A 15,231-nucleotide genomic window follows, 5' to 3' on the forward strand; every position below is an offset into this window, starting at 1 on the left:
AGTGTGGTTTGTTTTTTTAGATATACAGTGGTTACGTACTTAATTGGTTACGTACTTAATTTGTTCCAGAGGTCCTTAGGTCCTTTCTTAACCTGAAACTGTTCTTAATCTGAAGCACCACTTTAGCTAATGGGGCCTCCTGCTGCCGCTGCGCTGCCAGAGCACAATTTCTGTTCTCATCCTGAAGCAAAGTTCTTAACCCGAGGTACTATTTCTGGGATAGCAGAGTCTGTAACCTTAAGCGTATGTAACCTGAAGCGTATGTAATCCAAGGTACCACTGTACAGTGGTACCTCTGGTTACAAACTTAATCTGTTCCGGAGGTCCATTCTTAACCTGAAACCGTTCTTAACCTGAGGTACCACTTTAGCTAATGGGGTCTCCCGCTGCTGCCACACCACTGCCACATGATTTTTGTTCTCATCCTGAAGCAAAGTCCCAAAACATCTGGAGGGCTGAGTTTGACTATGCCTGTTCTAGATAATAAACTAAAACATCCCAAACACTGAAACTTTTCTTCATAGGGACATTGTTCCATTCCCTTGACCTGGAGGGTGCCAGGCTGGAAAAGGCTGTCCTCAAAATTTAAATAAATGGGAAATCTCAATGGAGGCATTCTCTTAGCGATACCAATGAGGTTCCTTCAGCCAAACATCCACTGGACTTGAAAATTTCTGCAGACAAAGAAGTTTCTCCTCTATCACAGAAAGACCACCTCTTCCCAAGGGGACTTCAGGCACCCTCTCACCTCTCTGTCTTTTCTTCTCCAGGCTGAACATACCCATTTCAACCATTCCTCGTACCTTAGATCTTGAACTTAATCTGTTTCAGGAGCCCGTTTGACTCCAGGAACCATTCAAAAACCAAGGCACGGCCTCCGATTGGCTGCAGGACCTTCCTACATGTAATTGGAAGCCGCGGAAGCTGTGCCAGAAGTTCAGCGTCCAAAAAACGTTCGCAAACTGGAACACCTGCTTCCAGGTTTGCAGCATTCAGGAGCTGATTTGTTTGGCTACTAGGCCATTCAAGATACAGTGGTACCTCAAGTTATGTACTTAGTTTGTTCCGGAGATCCGTTCTTAACCTGAACCCATTCTTAATCTGAGGTACCACTTTAGCTAATGGGGCCTCCCACTGCCACCGTGCCGCCGGCACATGATTTCTGTTCTCATCCTGAGGTAAAGTTCTTAACCCAAGGTACTACTTCCGGGTCAGCTGAGTCTGTAACCTGAAGTGTTTGTAACGCAAGGTGTTTGTAACTCGAGGTACCATTGTATTGTGGCCCTGCCATGGGGGTGGAGAATTTCAATTCAAAATTTATAAGGAAACTTCTCTAATTCATACTTTCTAAAACTACAAAGGAAGCAAATCACAGCCGTCCTTTGAAATTTGCACTTCTCTGAATTTTCAATGCAATTTCCCAGCCAAGTAATGTGTGCCAAATGCGAAACAAACCAAATATCTTTCCCAGCTCTACTTCTGAGTCAAGCTACACTGCACAGCACTATCCATGCTTGCTTTGATTTGCACCCATCTTAACAGATTTTTTTGTGGGTTATCATCATTATTTTTTGCCTTAGTTCTTCCAGATATAGATCATTACTAGTTAACTGCCAAACTGACTCAGGTCCTTTCTGATTGTCTAATGACACAATATAAATGGCTGGCTACACAATTTGCATGTGCACCACAGCCATGTGGGTGTGTTAGAGAGAGAGAGAGAGAGAACACTCAATTGTCTCCACATCCATATAAATAGTGGGAAACATCCTGATCCTATCCAGATTTTGATCTGGGTCGGCTGTGGAGAGGCTTCCTTCCAGCAACCTTGAGTGTTCAGAGAAAACTTCAGCCATGGGACTTCCTTACCTGCTCTTTGCTTTGGTTGCTCTCCTCTTTCACACATCTGCTGGTAAGAGGAAAGCTCAGGTGGAGGGATAAGGAGGGAGGCGAGTCCAAATGGAGGGAACTGAATTTCTCATCTCTTAACAGCAACCTGGGAATGTATCACCAAATCCTGGAAGAACTTAAATCTCAATAATTTGGATGGCTGGTATTCCAGGGTTGGGCAAACTGCAATTCTTAAAAAAATATCTCATAAAAGTATTGAAAGGGCAGAGCTCGAATGACCTTTTGATTGATTGATTGATTGATTGATTGATTGATTGATTAGACTTATATGCCACCCTTCATCCAAAGATCTCATGGCAGTTCATGGTACATGGCATGATTTCATTTCTTACACAAATTTTGGGGCAAATGGTTGCTCATTGCTACCAGTATATGCAAACATCTGGCTCATTTAAGCCTTCATTCTCAACAGCTGTGGGGCACACAGGTGGGGAATAATAATAATAATATTCAGTGCTTTTTCCCCTAAAGAAATGTTTAGGGGTACTCTCATTTTGACTCAAGAAAATCATCTTTTTATAGTTCAAATTGGGAAAAATAAATGCAGTAAATGGAGGGAAGTACAAAGATTCACAAAATGTTTAGGGGTATGTGTACCCCTGCATCCCCCCCGAAAAAAGCACTGATAATATTTATAATTTGTAAAGGGAATATTTGCATGATGTAATACTTCACTATTCCTTTTGAGTTGCACTGCATCATTCTACACCTTCCAGGCTGTGACTCCTTGTGGTTTAGATTTTTGATCTTTTGTTCTTTTCTTTTCTTTTCTTTTCTTTTCTTTTCTTTTCTTTTCTTTGCTATGCTTGCACTTTTGTTTAACTAATCAAGGAAATTAAAAGCAACAATTGCCAAAAAGTAATTAGGGACAAAAAGCAGCTGCTTTTTCATGCAGAAAGTCCCAGGTTTGATAATTAGCATCTCCTAGTAGGTTTAGGGAAAAACTCCATTTGAAACCCTGGGAGTTGCTGCCAGTCACTGTAGACAATATTAAGTTAGGCGGACCAGTGGTCTCACTCAGCATTAGCCAACTTGCCATGTTTCCTATGTTCCTGAAGCTGTGGTCCTAGGCTCCAGGATCAGCCCAAAGCATCTTGCTTCATGAGGCAAAATACAAGGTGATGCCTGTTGCCCCCTGTCCTCTGTGGAACCAGAGCTGCATAGTCAATTACTGCAGGGAGTTTCAACATTATGAAAAAAAACACAAACCCCCCGTTAAAGGTAAAGGGACCCCTGACCATTAGGTCCAGTCGTGACCAACTGGGGTTGCAGCACTCATCTTGCTTTATTGGCCAAGGGAGCTGGTGTACAGCTTCTGGGTCATGTGGCCAGCATGACTAAGCCGCTTCTGGTGAACCAGAGCAGTGCACGGAAACACCGTTTACCTTCCCACCGGAGCGGTACCTATTTATCTACTTGCACTTTGGCATGCTCTCGAACTGCTAGGTTGGCAGGAGCTGGGACCGAGCAATGGGAGCTCACCCCATCGCGGGGATTCGAACTGCCAACCTTCTGATCGGCAAGTCCTAGGCTCTGTGGTTTAATTCACAGTGCCACCCGCGTCCCTTAGCTTGCCATTATTCTAGGTACTCTGAACAACAACAAGCAACACGTCGGCTAATAATACAGTGGTACCTCATGTTACGTAACCTCCAGGTTACGGAATCTCCGGGTTACAGCCACGGCAAACTCGGAAGTGTATACTTCCATGTTTTGATGTACACGCATGTGCAGAAGTGCTCTGTACATCTTGTGCAAGCACAGAAGGGCGCCTCCAGTTACAAAGTTTTCAGGATACGGCCAGGCCTCCGGAACGGATCCCGTTCGTAACCGGAGGTACCACTGTATACTGGAATTATTTTTCTAACACTGTACTGTTTCAAAATTCATAGACAGAAGACATATAACATGTGCATGGAGTCACAAAATAATACGAATCAAATAAATGTTCCATGAACAGGAATGGTAGGAGTGGCAAGTCACTGTCAAAGATAACTGAAATGGAGGCAGAATGACTTTCCACAGTCAATATCCTACAAACATGAGAGGATGGGTCTCCAAAGGTCAAAATAGGGTGCTCCGAGCACAGAAGTAGACAGTACAGTTCTTCCAGGATACTACACTTTTTAGTGATAGCTGATCCATGGCGTTTTGATTTACCTTTGATTACTCTTAATTTGCTGATGAAGATTTATCATTGAAACAGTTCATTATCCTAGAAGAACTGTTCATGGAACATTTATTTGATCTTATTAGTTTGTGACTGCATGCACATATTATATGTCTTCTGTTTATGAATTTTGAAACAATTGCTGTTGTTTAGTTGTTTAGTTGTGTCCGACTCTTTGAGACCCCATGGACCAGAGCATGCCAGACACTCCTGTCTTCCACTGCCTCCCGCAGCTTGGTCAAACTCATGTTGGTAGCTTAGAGAACACTGTCCAACCATCTCGTCCTCTGTCGTCCCCTTCTCTTTGTGCCCTCCATCTTTCCCAATATCAGGGTCTTTTCCAGGGAGTCTTCTCTCTCATGAGGTGACCAAAGTATTGAAGTCTCAGCTTCAGGATGTGTCCTTCCAGATTTGAAACAGTATAGTGTTATAAAAAACACTATTAGCCGATGTGTTGCTTGTTGTTGTTCAAAGTGTTCTGTTTTGCAGCACAGGGGACTTTCTTTGTGCATTATTCTAGTTAGGCATGATGCTGGAACAGGGGTAGGGAATGTTTTTGGTTCTGTGGGCCAGATCCTGTTGAGTTTTGGCCTCACGGGCCAAATTTGGCAGATGTGTTGAGCTGAAGTCAGGACTTCATAGAGATAGGAGGGACCCAGAGGTTCATCTAGTCCAAGCCCTGTGCAATGCAGGGATATGCAGCTGTCCCTTACGGGGATCGAACCACCAGCCTTGGCGTTATCAGCACCATGCTGTAGCCGACTGAGCTATCCAGCTGTTGCTTGCAGGTAGCAAGGCTTCCCCACAACAGAAAGCAGGCTTGCTTCTTCAGGCCATCAGCTGATGGGTGGGAGAGCTTAATATGGTTCTCTAATAGGATATACAGTGGTACCTCGGGTTACATATGCTTCAGGTTACATATGCTTCAGGTTACACACTCCGCTAACCCAGAAATAGTGCTTCCGGTTAAGAACTTTGCTTCACGATAAGAACAGAAATCGGGCTCCGGCGGTGCGGCAGCAGTAGGAGGCCTCATTAGCTAAAGTGGTGCTTCAGGTTAAGAACAGTTTCAGGTTAAGAACGGACCTCCAGAACGAATTAAGTACTTAACCTGAGGTACTACTGTAAGTGGGCACTCACCTTCCTGCAAGGGTGGGGGGGAGAGCAATTTCCATTGAAGCCATTGGTATGATGGAGACCCCCCCCCCCGAATTTCAACTTTCTCAGATTTATCAAATTTCTTTTCCTGCTCAGCTGCAAAGACTTTTGTTTCCTCTATAAGGGTTTTTTTGTTCAGCAACAATGACTTTAGTCAAGTCCCTTCCAGTTTCAGTAGAATTATTTACTGTTTCATTCAGTGTAATTACCCTCGTAGCCAAAATATCACTCTGTTCTTGAAGCTTTCCCAGGAGATAAAAAGTCCTGTTCAGCTCAATGAGTATTTTTCCACTTGCAGCCATTCTTGCAGTGTCCCAGAACCCCCTCTAGAGGGATTATGGTTACTTACTATCCTTCTAATTCCAGTCCCAAAGTCAAAATAACTTGTTTCACTTTATTTTCAACAGTTTATAACCAAATTGTAGCAAATCCAACTGGCAAAGGCAGCAGAAACAATCTTTCTTTTTATTCCCCAACTTTGACAGCTAATTTTGACAGCTGTCAAAGTCCTCTGTATCTTTTCAACATGCTCTCTCGCGGATCACTCCCGGGTCCCGGGGGGGTTACACTTCAACTCTCAAAATCAACTCTTATCCTCCAGCAAAATTACTTTTACTGTCCAATCGTGAAATTAATTACTTTTATCCAGTAAAGGAGAAGATATTCTCTCAACCTTAATTAATTAGTCCTTGCTTTAAGTTGTTTACAAGGCGGGGAGATGGACTTCCTTTTTGCATCTTCCCCGATCGTGCCAAATTCAAAAAGAAGATTTCTCTTTTAAGTCCAAATTCTGTATTACTCATGGGTTGTTGCTTTTAATCCAGATGTTCAAAGGAAAAAGTCAGCGCTCTCCGTCCATGGCATGCGGCTTCACTCAGCAGGGGATTCAGAGGACTCTCAGCACCACGCCGCTCCCCGTCCCCCGTTCCGCAGCCTTTAAAAAGGCTCCTTCGTGGGTCGGGGAGGGCGCAAATGGTGCCCACCGAGTCACCAAGTCCACAGGCTTCTGCGCCTGTGGTTTTTTAGGGTCCCCGCGTTGCCGCCGCGGCAGAACCCGACCCCTGCTGAACAGATTCCCTCCGGAGATCAGAGGGAATCCGCCATTAGGCGATGGCGCTAACCCGGAAGTTCCACATTGCCCATCATTTGATGGCCAGCAAGAATTGAGATCCCTGCTATAAAATGGAGAGGGAAATTTCATTTTAATGCAAACACGCTCCTGATCAGGAAAGGCTTTGCACTGAAAGTGCAAGTAGGATGGAACTTGCAGCTCAGAGTTGTGGCAAAAGGTTGCTTCAAAAGGTTAACCCTCCTGGTCCCTTCCAGCTGTATGATTCTTTGATTCTATTCTACTATCAGTAGATGAGCTGATCCTTCCTTCTCCAGAGATGGGCAACTGCTTATATAAGACGTCATATGTGGGGAAGGTGGGCGTGGTGTTGCAAAAATGGCCCCATGAGCCAAATGGGAGACCTGGGAGACCAGATTTGGCCTGGGCGGGGGGCAGAAGTCCCCCTCCCCTGTGCTGGAATCTAAGGAATACAGGTATAATGGAGCCATCAAGCCAGCTTAATTGAAAATCAGGATGTTCCCCTTGACAGGGGTGCCAACTTGAATAAAATATTGGTAAGCCCTGCGATCAGGGATGCGGGTGGCGCTGTGGGTAAAACCTCAGCGCCTAGGACTTGCTGATCACATGGTCGGTGGTTCGAATCCCCGCGGCGGGGTGCGCTCCCGTCGTTCGGTCCCAGCACCTGCCAACCTAGCAGTTCGAAAGCACCCCCGGGTGCAAGTAAATAAATAGGGACCACTTACCAGCAGGAAGGTAAACGGCGTTCCGTGTGCTGTGCTAGCTCGCCAGATGCAGCTTGTCACGCTGGCCACGTGACCCGGAAGTGTCTGCGGACAGCGCTGGCTCCAGGCCTATAGAGTGAGATAAGCGCACAACCCTAGAGTATGTCAAGACTGGCCCGTACGGGCAGGGGTATCTTTACCTTTACCTTAAGCCCTGCGATCACATGATGCAATGCACGCACACCATTTGGATGGGAATGCCCATCAACTTTCTGGAGGCCTGGCCCCCTCAAATGTGTTATTGTGGGGACCGAAGCCCCCACAGCCCCTAGGAGTTGGCTCCTATGATCCTTGATGTACGTGGAGCTACCTTTTGGGGGGGGGGTAAGGGCTAGGCCAAGTTGTCTCCCAACTAGTGGAAGTCTTATTTGTTCCCCCCTTTTTGTACAGTGCCGCCTGAGGAGAAGTGTGAAGACCGGAAGGGCTACTGCCAACCTTCATCAGACAATGACTGTGATGACGATGACACCCTTCCATTACCATGCTCTCACGCTAATGAGACATGCTGCAGATGTAAGTCATGTTCTGAAATATGGGTGTTTGGTTGTTATTCTATATATATATATATATTTCTTTTTTGCGATTTAAAGTACTCATTTTTACATCCTTAAGATATCAGTGACTTCCCTTCTTCTCTTTCCATGGTTCATTTTACATATCATAAGTCCCTGCATATTTTACAGAAACTAAACCATTCAGCATTCCATTATTACATCCATCAAAACCTATATACACTGTTGAATTTATCTTAATGCTGCCAGCGTTTTCAGCTGCACACAGTTATTTTCTATATACAGTGGTATATAATAACAACAACAGCAGCAGCAGCAACAACAACAACAACATCAATTTATTTATACCCCGCCCATCTGGCTGAGTTTCCCCAGCCACTCTGGGCGGCTCCGAATTGAGTGTTGAAAGCAATACAGCATTAAACATTAAAAACTTCCTTAAACAGGGCTGCCTTCAGATGTCTTCTAAAAATAGGATAGCTGCTTATTTCCTTGACATCTGATGGGAAGGCATTCCACAGAGCGGACACCACCACTGCCTGGTTCCCTGTAACCTCACTTCTCGCAGGGAGGGAACCGCCAGAAGACCCTCGGAGCTGGACCTCAGTGTCCGGGCTGAACAATGGGGGTGGAGCCACTCCTTCAGGTATACTGGGCCAAGGCTGTTTAGGGCTTTAAAGGTCAGCACCAACACTTTGAACTGTGCTCGGAAACATACTGGGAGCCAATGGTACCTTGGTTTATGAACATAATCCATTCCAGACGTCCGTTCTTAAACCAAAACCATTCTTAAACCGAGGTGCACTTTCCCTATAATGAGGCCTCCCACCGCCGGTGCCCTTCCACCGTTTGGCTTCCATTCGTAGTACTCGGTCTATGAATGGAAGCCGAATGGTGGAAGCTGAAGTACGTATTCGTAAACCGAGGTACCACTGTACTCAACAATCACTTTCCAATCTTCTTTAAACGTAAGTTCTTCTTGTTTTCTTATTCTATATGTTAAGTATGCATATTGTGCATATTCATCTTAGCAACCCTTTGATTTTGTTGTTATTCCTAAGTGCCTGACTAAACAAGTTGTTGCTGTTGTTGTTGCTGCTGCAGGCAACTCTTCACTTACACGGGGGTTACGTTCTGCCCCTGCATGCATAAGTGAAATTGCATAAAGTGAGGAAAACCCTCTAAACACTCTTTATGCATCCCCATACCACTCTCTCCCCAATCCATACCATAAATATTGTATCCAAAAATATCCCCAACTAGGATTAAAGCTCTGGGGGCCTCACTGACATCCCTTTCGGGCTCCTCATGAGCTACAAGTGCTCTCCTGATCTCTCCGGCCATTTCTGGGTTTGAATTTCATTCCTGAATTGAAACACACCTAGGTTCTTCATGGTAGTCACACCTGCCCTGTGGAACACCCTCCTGTCAGATGTAAAGGAAATAGACAACTGACTTATGGACAACATCTGGAAGCAGCCCTGTATAGGGAAGTTTTCAATGTTTGATGTTTTAATTTGCTGTAAGCCACCCAGAGTAGCTGGGGCAAACCCAGTCAGATAGGTGGCATATCAATAAAATATTATTATTATTATTATTATTATTATTATTATTAATTTCCCGGTGCCATGTGTATACGCGGTCGCACACAAGTTGAATGCATGTGAGGGGGGAATTGTCTGTATTATTAATCCTGTACTCACTGCAAGCGATCAGGAGTCTCAGGCGAGGGAAATATCAAGGCTGCATATGGAGCCCAGCATGCATTATCAAGCTATATTCAGAATCTTAGAGTCGGGAGACACCTCAGACCTCATCTATTCCACCCCCGAAGCTCTTTACAGAATGAGTGCATGCTGGCTATAGGACAATTGTCTTCAGTCCAAAGTGAGTTATGAGCAGGCTCAGAGTCTACCTGAATGCACTTGGTGTCCTCCTTATTCACTCTTTGGTAATAATAATAATAATAATAATAATAATAATAATAATAATAATGCTATTTGTTTCTTTTCTGCAGTACCACCACTGTTAAAATGTGAAGTGCTGGGGGGCATCTGCATGAATCCACCTGATGACACCTGCCTTTCTGTTATATCAGGAAAATGTCAAGGGGATGACATGAAATGTTGCAAAAAACATTGAAGCTGAAGTGACAGTATCAAGTGTCAATGTCCCCTCCTCCTTTATCTCTGATTTTTTTAAAAATTGCCAGTGAAGAATGTCTGCTTGCGATACACAAGGATAAATCAGCATGACTAACAGATCAGCTCTAATGCCAATTAAAACACAGATTAGAAATCCTACTTTAAAATAAAAACAAAGATGAAGGCTTATTATTTCATACTGAATACAAATTCAGGCATAAGAAAGGCACAGAATCACAGAAATGAAGAGTTGCAAGGGATCCCAGACATCATCTATCCCACCCCTTGCAATGCAGGAATCTCGGCTAAAGCATCCATGACAGATGACCATTCAACTCCTGCTTAAATACCTCCAAGGAAGGAGAGTCCACTATCTCCTGAGGGAGACCATTCCATGGTTGAACAGCTCTTATTGTCAGAAAGTTCTTCCTGATGATTAGTTGGAACCCCCCTTTTTGTGGTTTGAATACATTGGTTTGGGTCCTGTTCTCTTGAGCAAGATTAAACAAGCTTGCTCCCTCTTCCATGTGGCAACCCTTTAGATATTTCATAAAATCATAGAGTTGGAAGGGACCCTTAGAGTCATCTAGTCAGACCCAATGCAGGAATCTCAACTAAAGCATTCATGACAGATGGCCACCCAACCTCTGCTTTAGAGAGAGCCAGTATGGTGTAGTGGTTAAGAGTAGTAGACTCGTAATCTGGTGAACTGGGTTTGCTTCCCCGCTCCTCCACATGCAGCTGCTGGGTGACCTTGGGGTAGTCACACTTCTCCGAAGTCTCTCAGCCCTACTCACCTCATAGGGTGTTTGTTGTCGGGGAGGAAGGGAAAGGAGAATGTTAGCTGCTTTGAGACTCCTTCGGGTAGTGATAAAGCGGGATATCAAATCCAAACTCCTCCTCCTCCTCCTCCTCCTCCTCCTCCTCCTCTTCTTCTTCTTTTTCTTTGCCACTGTGACAAGCAGTACATTTGACTTCAGGAGTCAAATTAATAAAAGGAGATATTAAACAACTCTCCCAACTACTGTGTGTTTTCCCTTGCTTGCGATTACAGTGTTACCTCAGGTTAAGTACTTAATTTGTTCCAGAGGTCTGTTCTTAACCTGAAACTGTTCTTAACCTGAAGCACCACTTTAGCTAATGGGGCCTCCTGCTGCTGCCGCACTGCCGGAGCACGATTTCTGTTCTCATCCTGAAGCAAAGTTCTTAACCCGAGGTACTATTTCTGGGTTAGCGGAGTCTGTATCCTGAAGCATATGCAACCTGAAGCATATGTAACCTGAGGTACCACTGTAATTTGTTAATGTAGCCATGCCCGAAAAATCTCTTACTTCTTCAAATCCATTCTTCTGTAGCAAAGCTATCAGAATCTCGAGGGATGCCTATATTGTCACGTATGTTGTAAAGAACTCATTAGCTAATGAGAGGGGAGGGCTCAGAACTGACCAATAGCAGAAGACTAAGCAAACAGCATTTTCAAAGACAGTGTCTTCTTCTGTTTAAATGACAGGCTTCAGATATCCAAGATTAGTCTGAGTAAATCTCATGAAGTCACTTTTTTGTGCTTCTTTGGCACACATTTCCTTTCGCAGAAAACCGAATGTAAAGCTTAGATCCCTGAAAGGTCGGAATATGTGCATTTGCTTCTTTCAAATTGGTTATTTTGAGCTCCTGCAGCCAGTGCGTGCGATCAGAGACAGCTTTAGGGAGAGCCGTCTCCCACGAGGGCTATGTGCCTAGTGCCCTCACCCCCTTCTTTCGAATCTGGGGGTGATTTATGGCAACCGCAGGCAAGGCAGTGTTCCCCATTCCCTTGGGGTAACAAGGCAGGCTGCATACTCCCATATCAGCCTCTTAATTACCTCGTGTGAGACGGAGAGCTGGTATTGTCGGCAATCTTCCAATGCGCTCCTAGCGGCCCCCCAGACCCCTGCTTCATCTAGTTCAGTATTGCCCACTGACCGGCAACCGTTTTCAAAGGTGCTTCAGATAGGGCCCTCTCTCAGCTCCACTGGGAGATTCAGGAGATCAGACCTCAAGCTTCCCACATACATGTTGGCAGAGTAGCTCAATTGCAGCTAGGAAGCCAAATCATGTGCAGTACTGACTCTTGATATTCAAAAAGCTTTTACTTGTAGAACATATAGCCACAGAAAAATACATACAAAGTATTTACACTTACACATCCAAGCACGACCTTAGTTTTAATTAGTTGATGATTGCAGCTTCTTCCTCAAACATTCAGACAAACCGTGTATTTCTATTCCTGCATATTCCTTCCTAAGCAGCTTATGTTTTAGAGCTACAGTGATGCTCTAGGAATGTGCGAGACTACTGGAATCTCCAGCCTGACGCAATTGCTTCACCTTCTTTCCTCCTTGCACACTTCCTGGGGCATCTCATTGACCTCTGCAAAAACAGGGGGGTGGAGTAGATGGGCCTTTCACCTGATCCAGCAGAGCTTAAGTTTTATATATATAATTATTATTAAATTTTCTGTTTTACAATTCAGAATACTCATTTAAACATCCTTAAAATATCAATGACTTCCCTTCTTCTTTCCATGGTTCATTTTGCATGCCATAAACCCCTGCATATTTTACAGAAACTAAACCATTCAATATTCCATTATTACATCCACCAAAACTTATTTACACTGTTGAATTTATCTTAATGCTGCCAACGTTTTCAAGTGTACACAATTTCCCCCCATATATTCAATAAACATTTTCCAATCTTCTCTAAACGTATGTTCTTCTTGTTCTCTTATTCTATATGTTAAGTCCACAAGCTGTGCATATTCCATGAGCTTAAGTTGCCATTCTTCTTTGGTTGGGACCTCGTTTTCCATTTTGGGGCTAACGAAACATGGGCTGCAGTAGTGGCATACATAAATAACCTTTTTTGGAACCTGGGATTTTCCATCTGAATTATCCCCAACAAAAAGGACTCTGTTTTTTTTTTGGGGGGGGAAGTATGGTGCTGGAGGAGACTCTTGAGAGTCCCATGGACTGCAAGCAAACCAAACCTATCCATTCTTAAGGAAATCAGCCCTGAGTGCTCACTGGAAGGACAGATCCTGAAGCCAAGACTCCAATACTTTGGCCACTTCATGAGAAGAGAAGACTCCCTAGAAAGGACCCTGATGTTGGGAAAGATGGAGGGCACAAGGAGAAGGGGACGACAGAGGACAAGATGGTTGGATAGTGTTCTTGAAACTACCAGCATGAGTTTGACTAAACTGCAGGAGGCAGTGGAAGACAGAAGTGCCTGGTGTGCTCTGGTCCATGGGGTCACGAAGATTCGGACATGACTAAACGACTAAACAACAACAACAACAACTTTGAAACATTTTTTTCAATTCATTATGGATTATTTCCCAATACTCTTTTACCCCTTTACAGGTGTACCACATATGAAATAAGTTCCCTCAACCTCATTGCATCTCCAGCACTTATCTGATCCAGTCTTATACATCTTAGCAAGCCTACTCGGAGTTAGATACTGCCTGTACATCATTTTGAAGTAGTTCTTCAAAGAATAACATGCTGTAAACTTCAAATCACTTTTCCAAAATTATTATTTCTTCTCATGCCCAGCTTAGATGATGTACTGGAGATCAGTAACAGGTTTTTCTGTTTCTTTAAATTTCTCTCAAATTATCCATTGGGGAGAACCGGACAATGTGGGAATTGAGCCAGCAGGACTCTGCAAAGGTATGCCCTTAACTTCCAGCCCATTAATGGAAACGTTATTCCCTTCCCTGCAGATCCAGTTTGTCCGGTAGAGAGGAGAATGTCACTGTTTTATAGATGTCCTGACAGCAAAAAATGTTGCATGCTTTGTACATAGGCCAAGATAGAAAGTGTGTAAAACATTTTACGTGTTTTCTGATTCAAAACCTGTGTTCATATATGTTGAAAGAGATGAGAATGGCATTTCTACATCTGGAGAATAGCAGACGCCAGCCGGCAAAAAATTCCAATCCAGGTTTAAGTTGATTTTTGTTTGCGCGTGCATATGAGGGTGGGGGCTGAGAACTTTTAAGATGGAATGGTTACTGTTATGTGTGCCGGCATGGTTGCTCAACAGCAAACAGGCAAGACCCCTACTGGTCTTTTCAAGGTTTTATTATCAGTGCAAAAACATTCACAGTGCAGAACATCTCCATTCCGTGTCTGCTCAGTCACTAGGAGAATCTGGGAGTGGGTGGTCCTTAAACTTTCCCCAGCAGAGCAGTCTTTTGACCCCCATCCTACACCTCCCCTCTCTGCGTGTAAACCGACTGCAAAGAGAGGGTGTGGGCAAAGGGGGACAGCCTCCCCCCAATTTGCTCAGGCTTGGTGTTGCAGCTCTCTCTAGCATCCTCCGAACCCTGCATCCCTTCCCCACTGGAGGCGTGGCTTCCCTCCTCCGCGGAGGAAGAGCTGCTTCTTACGATCTTCGATCTTCGGAGGCTCCCTGTAACCCAACTGCCCTTCCACCTCTCGCCTCTGAGCTGATGGCAGTTCCCTGACAGTTACTTATCATTATTACTCATTAAATTTGCATATCACAGTTCATCTGTCAATCTCAGGGCAGTTAATAGCATAAAAATACAAGACAAAAACGCAAATGCGTAATAAAAGCAAAAGCAAGAACAAACAAAACCAATAATCTCTCATCCCAGCCCTTCCCACAAACACATTTTAAAGGATATAGGTTGTTAGTCAGCCCAAAACCTGGTTGAAGAGGAATGTTTCTGCCTGGCACCTAAAGATATATAAGGAAAGTGCTGGCCAAACCTCCATGGGGAGAGCATTCCACAAATGGGGAACCGCTGCAGAAAAGACTGTTCCTGTGTTGCTGGACCTCTCATGGAGGAAGCGCACAAAGAAGGGCCTCAGATGATGATCACAGAGTCCAAGTAGGTTCACATGGGGAGAAGCGGTCCTTGCAGTATTGCAATCCTGAGCCTAATATTATTAATAATAATAATAATAATAATAATAATAATAATAATAATAATAATAATAATAATAATATTTGTACCCCGCCCATCTGGCTGGGTTTGCCCAGCCACTCTGGGCGGCTTCCAACAAAGATTAAAAATACATAGAATGTCACACAATAAAAACTTCCCTGAACTTCAGATGCCTTCAGGTGTCTTCTAAATGTCAGGTAGTTGTTTATCTCTTTGACATCTGATGGGAGGGCGTTCCACAGGGCGGGCGCCACTACCGAGAAGGCCCTCTGCCTGGTTCCCTGTAACTTTGCTTCTCACAGTGAGAGAACTGCCAGAAGGCCCTTGGTGCTGGACCTCAGCATCTGGGCAGAACGATAGGGGTGGAGATGCTCCTTCAGGTATACAGGGCTGAGGCCATTTAGGGCTTTAAAGGTCAACACCAACACTTTGAATTGTGCTTTGTAGGTCTGAACCACCACTTTGCATCGGGCCTATAAACTAACTGGCAGCCAGTACAGTCAGACCGGGATTGGTGTA

At 44.4% G+C, this 15,231-nt stretch overlaps 1 long non-coding RNA gene across 1 annotated transcript; it reads left to right on the forward strand.

Moving 5' to 3' along the window:
* The first annotated feature begins 1,739 nt into the window (after positions 1-1,739).
* Positions 1,740-10,495, forward strand: LOC309365981. Its single transcript, XR_014166346.1, has 3 exons — positions 1,740-1,912; positions 7,484-7,606; positions 9,623-10,495. It is a non-coding gene; the product is annotated as an uncharacterized lncRNA (long non-coding RNA).
* Positions 10,496-15,231: the final 4,736 nt, after the last annotated feature.

This window comes from Podarcis melisellensis, assembly GCF_964234715.1.
Source record: "Podarcis melisellensis genome assembly, chromosome: 3".
Lineage (NCBI taxonomy): Eukaryota > Metazoa > Chordata > Lepidosauria > Squamata > Lacertidae > Podarcis > Podarcis melisellensis.